The sequence below is a fragment of the Mesocricetus auratus genome, unplaced genomic scaffold (genome assembly GCF_017639785.1).
Source record: "Mesocricetus auratus isolate SY011 unplaced genomic scaffold, BCM_Maur_2.0 Super-Scaffold_100010, whole genome shotgun sequence".
Classification (NCBI taxonomy): Eukaryota; Metazoa; Chordata; class Mammalia; order Rodentia; family Cricetidae; genus Mesocricetus; species Mesocricetus auratus.
In genome coordinates this window covers 54148834-54154885 of record NW_024429194.1, presented here as the reverse complement: position 1 = coordinate 54154885, position 6052 = coordinate 54148834, and positions in this window count along the sequence as shown.

The following is a 6052-nucleotide window of genomic DNA, read 5'->3' as shown; positions in this document are numbered from 1 at the left end:
TGTTGATCCCACTGAGTAGTGCCTATGTATATATGGTGGTAACAGGCTGATAGCATCATTTCAAATAGCCCATTTGTAGATGTTTCCTATCTACTAAAATCCACAGAACCAATGAGAGAGAGCTACATGCCTCCTTCATTGGAAAAACTAGATTTCTTAAGATCTGAGAATCTGTTTTGAATGTACACACAATGAGAAATTCAGAAGTTTGGGGTGTTTTTTGGTCTGAACATCATGTAAGCAATTTGTTCCTTTGTTGAAGACTGAGAATATCTATAAACCTACTTGAAAAGAAAGAACGCAAGTATGTCTTCAAGTTGGATCAAGCTTGTTAAGTTTCTGGTTTTATTGAGATTATGCTTGTGCTGCAAAAGAATTGGGAACCCTGGTAGAATGTGCCTGTAAGATATGGTGTGTGTTTGACAAAGAACCTGCAATCTGCTGAGAGGAAAACAACTACCATTCCCAATCAGTACTTGTGAAAAAAAACACAAGAATTTATCCATGAGTTTGTTCTCTTGTTCCTCAGAAAAAATTATGTAAATTCATTTTTAGGGGTGACATGAAAGAAAAACAGGCATTAATAGAGAGCTAAGACCAGAATAATAAATGTGCTGGTCCACAAAGCCCCACATTTGACTTTCAGTACAACTTAAAGCACATCATACAATTTGTCTACAAAGTACAGATGCTAATATTTGCTGTATCTTCAACAGATAAACACTCCTTGAACGAGGATTAAGACTTCACGTAAACACAACAGAATGCTATTTCCCTAACATCTTTCAAAGCCTACTAAAAATTTAATCCATTTGAAAATAATTGCTTAATTACATGAAAAGACATGAACACCTGAATAAAATAAGATTTCACACCCTGTGGGAGAATTCACATAGAGCTGTCCCAGGAATTTACAGAGGGAATAAATTGGACTCATAAACTTGGGGCCTTAGGTCAGGTATTATCTCCATCTAAAGCTTTTCCCAACTGTAAGGAAAAAAATTAGCCTTGTTTTATGAGATGAAAAAGTCATAAAACATACTGCCCTTACACAACCGAGTGAGTCAGATTGCTTCTTCTCTCAGCAATTACTGTGCGAGCCCCAGGAATCAAATGAATTCGGGGGATGCTGTGGGCCACTGTAAAATGCCAACGCCGATGTTTGAAATGAAATAGCTGAGCACTGTCAGGTAGAGGCTTGTGTTATGAACAGAGCTAGCATTTAAAAAAGAGCAGGTCTCTGCCTACCTATTCATCACCCCTGTGTGTTCTGGGAATGAAGGTGTGCCGATTCACCACATTTGCTTTTTCTTGTGTTTTGAACTGCTTTTCTTTTAAGACACATTTTCAAATGTCACTGATGGATGATCATAATTTATCAAATCCAGTATTGATTCTTTAAATTTCATCTTCTTTGATGCCTTTGAAACACAAAAATCTTTCTAAAGTCCATCCTGCAGCTGGCCAGGCAAGACGATCCTAGCCAGGGTCTTAACTGAGACTCACAAAGGGCTCTATGAGCCCTGTTCTTCATTTCTAGTATCATCCCTCCACTGAAGACTCCCAAAACTAGAGAAGCCCAACTTCTCTCCAGTCTTTCAATTCATGCTTCTAAAAGCCCCAATCTTTAAATTCACATTTCTGAAAGTCTTCACTAGTGAGCCCATCATGCTCACATAGCTCTGAACGCCTGCGTACAACCAGTCCCGTAGATAACTGTAGTGTTAACTCTTCGTGTACTGTCCACCGCAACCAGATCTTCCCCATTCTTGTTATCATCCTACTATTATACACTGTGCCCGTTGTGCTCTTTACTGTTTACCCACAGTGACCTCAGCAGCTTCTTTTTGTCAGCCTGAAGCCTTGGAAACCCCAAGAATATGTCCCATTTCTCTTACAACACCTGTCGTTTTATGTCCTCCAAATTCCACCACTTATCAGCCACTAAGTCACTGTGACATATTGTCTCCCTCTGGCATCTTTGGTGTCTTTCTTCAAGACCTTTCAACACTGGCTGCATGTTATGGGCTGAATGTCTTCTCCAGACTCCACAAATTATCATATTGAAGTCCTAACCTCCAATGTGTTTGGAGGCAGAGACCTAAGGAACTAACTGAGGTTGAAGAGGGACATAAAGGCTGGTCCCTGACCCAACAGGATGAATGCCATACATAAAGAAGAAAAGAGTAGAAAGTGTGTAGATGCAGAAGGACAGCATGCAATGCCACAGCAAGAAGGCAAGACACCGATGACCAGGAAGTCTCAGGAGCAAGTGAGGCTACTGACACAATATCTTTAGATTTCAAGCTTCAGAACTATGAGAAAGGAATTTATGCTGTTTAAGCTACCCAGCCTGTGGATTTTTGTTATGGTAGCTGAGGCCAGCTCCTCTCCTAGGAAATCTTTCTGAATGTCTGTCACCTCCATGGAGCCCCTCATGCTTCCTTCTGTGTTGTTGCTATGCCACAGGTTGAATTTGCTCAAGTTCATTTTTCACAGTGTTTTCTCCTGATCCAACAAAATCTCCATTTCTTGACAACAGTATTCAGAAGAATTGTTGGACTCTTTTTGATGTATCAAAGAAATAGTAACCAGGGAACATGGGGCTATTTTATGTGATACCAACTTGGATCTAAGTTATGGTAATGTCTGCCAGCTTTCTTCATTATGAAGTTACACCTTTCCCTTTAGGGTTAATAAATATATAGAGACTCATACTTTTAAATTATGTAAAACTTTGTTAATTATATTTTGCCCATGATTTAGCATCAATCTGTAAATCTTGCCTTTAAAAATTATAGAAATCTACCTTCTATATTTTTATTTTTAAGTATTTATTAAATATTAAATTTCTTCTAATAAGGTATTAGGGATGGTCTTTCTCCACTATTATACAAAAGTTTAAATGAGCATATTCTTAATATTTTATTTTTTTCTTTAGTTAAAACCCACACTATCTTGAATTATGTTGTTGCTCAAATTATTTCAACTACAGCCTTCAATTTCAGACATCCTTAAATGTGGTTCAGAACTCTTTTCTGTCCTCAATTCCATCAATGGCTGAACAAGTCCTTTGCAAAGTACATCATACTGACTGTGGCTCCACTGCCCCTCTGCACTGACACTTAGGAGTACATCAGACCCACACAGATAATTCAGGACAATTTCCATATCTTAGGAACAAATGATTCATAACCATAATGCATATGAAATTGCAATTTCTCCTTGACATGTAATTTTGCAAGCTCAAGTTGCTAAGGTTAGACCATGTAGGGGGGTAGGTGTGCTGAGCATTCTATTTGAACAATGTTTATGAATTCTAATCCTGTGTCTCTGATCTAATCCTGCATCTCAGGCCTGTTGCACACTTTTCATATACTCTGAAAATGTATCTCCACCTATGGTGTCTTCTGACTGGTTTAATAAAGAGTTGAATGGCCCATAGCTAGGCAGGAGAGAATAGCTGGTACTTCTGGAGAGAGAGAGGAAGTCAGATTTTCTGACAGCCAGACATGGAGGGAGTCAAATGCCATGTAGTAGTATAGATTGATAGAAAGTCATTAGTTTAAGTTGTAAGAGCTAGTTAGAATAACCTTAAGCTTAGGCCAAGTTTTCATAATTAATAGTAAGTCTCAGTGTCATTATTTGATAACTGGTGGTACAAAGAAAGTCTAACTACACGGGACTCATCCTAGTGTCCTTCTTTTCCTTGATTCTGCTTCTTTCTCTGATTATGAAAAGCCTGGCTCTCATTCTATGGGACATATTTACTTGTTGACCTTTAAAAAAACACATTAAATTATATCAGAATTGCTGACTCATAGTCTGTGAGAAACAAATTATTAAATATAATATAATATCCATACCCATTCTTTTTGTTTAATCTCACAATATTAAACCAAAGCAAAGTTCCCCAAAGTTAGTTTTTCATTTCCCACCTCTTTTGTTGTAGTTGTTATCCATTTGTAGACATGTTAAGCACATGCATAACTCTGTTCACTCTTTGGAGGCTTCAACACATGAAGATTGCTTTTGATAACTTTTTGTGGATTTCCTTGTAAACATACCCTTGCTAGAATATCAGTTACATCTTATACAAATAATAGAATTTTCCATAGAGGAAGAGACCACTGCTCCAAACCAGCTCAATAAATCCTTCCTTCCTATCAAAATTTCAATATCATAGACAGTATGTCAAATACAGCCAATAAAGCTGATTATATTATAATAAGTTAATATTTTCCAATATTGAGCAAGTATTAACTTCAAGAAACTAACGTTCCTGCCCTCCCCTAAATTGAAAGGACTAGATTAGAACTCTAAACTCACATTTGCAGAAGGCAGGAACTAGACAGAACAAAGAAGTGATGGCCTGCCTGAGACTAATTATAAACGTTTCAACCCAACATGTTTGCTACTTTTTCCTTCACTGTGATTCAGCCTAGGATAGCCAATTACCCAGAGTTTGGAGTGAACATAATTGAGTAACAAGTTCAGGTTACGTTAACATAGTAAAACTATAGGATCACCTACTAGTTATTTTAAGTATGGAAAATTTTCTAAGTACATTATACACCATACATCATTAAATTATACAAGCATGTCTATTAGGGAAGTAAAATCCTCCTGTTTTACTAAAGAGAAAAATGGAGACCCCAAGAATTTCACTTAATGAAGAATGACAATTTGATCAGGGATTCAGTCCTTTAAGACGCCATATGGTAACAACAGATAGTGATAACATCGAGGTGATTAGAAAAGTCTGCACAAAGAAAGATCATAGAAAAACTGAAAACTTGAAGAAAACTCACACAATAGTACAATATACAATAAAGAAAGAGAATAGAAGGATAAGAAAGCAGTTACAAGAAGGGCTCGCAAGGAGAGCAAAGCCCTAAGCAGAAACTAACAAACACAAAGAGACTAGGCAAGAGTGTCAACATGCTGCAAAGCAGTAAGACCCCAGGTAGTCATTGTTGGGTGAGGATGATCCACACAGGCTCCCCCAGCCCACAGCCCAGTGCTCATTAGATAGAAAGGGAGTCTCCAGCTCCACCATATTGTATTAAGTCAACTTCATATAACTGGTACACTTACTTGTTTTGCTTCTAATGTGGGTTGTCTAAAATAAATACTTGAGAAGTCAATGGGGACAGGCACAACACAGGTGACCATTGTCTGTTGGCTTAGTACCAACACTAAACCTAAGTCTCTCTCTCTCTCTCTCTCTCTCTCTCTCTCTCTCTCTCTCTCTCTCTCTCTCTCTCTGTCTCTCTCTGTGGAGACAATCACATAGCATTATTGCACACCAATCCAACATGACTTAAACAGCCATGTGTATTTTTCACTGTAGGGAGGGTGGAAACAGAGGAGTGTCAGAGAATCATGGATTTTGTTTTGGAAAGTCAATAGACTTAGAAAAATACAATGGCCTAGAGCGTTGTCAAGCACACAAGGATTCTAGGTGATCTTGTATGGGGCTGTGGTGTGACAAAGGGCTACTAGGTGTGCTGACATATTCCACTCTTTTTCCTGTGTGGAGAAGTTAAGGAAAGCTTGGGGAAGGGATGAGGAGGAGTCATTGCTTCTTTGTTGAGTCAGGTGAGAACTCCAAGAGCCTCACCTTGAGCTGGGGGGGGGGGGCAAAAAGCAAAAGGAAGGTAGAGGGGATTTTGATTCTGATTAGAAAGGCTTTTCATTTGGTTGAAACAAAATTGATCAGAGAAAAGAGCAACATATTTTTGGAGCATTATGTTTCAGGACCCAACACCATTGTTTTGTGACTTAGTCTTGGGAACTGTGAATAAACGTCTGTTAACTTCAAACAGGTCACTGGAAACTCATCAAAAAAATGAGTCCATCCAGATCTGTCTTAGTGAGCAATAAGGTGGGATTCATCAAAGGAACATAGATAACACAAAGGCACCTATGTCACTGAAAAGCCCACCATAGCAAGGGTGATAACATATGAGCAATCTACAGATTCAATGCAATTTTCATCAAAATTCCAACACAATTCTTTACCAAACTTAAAAGAACAATACTCAACTTC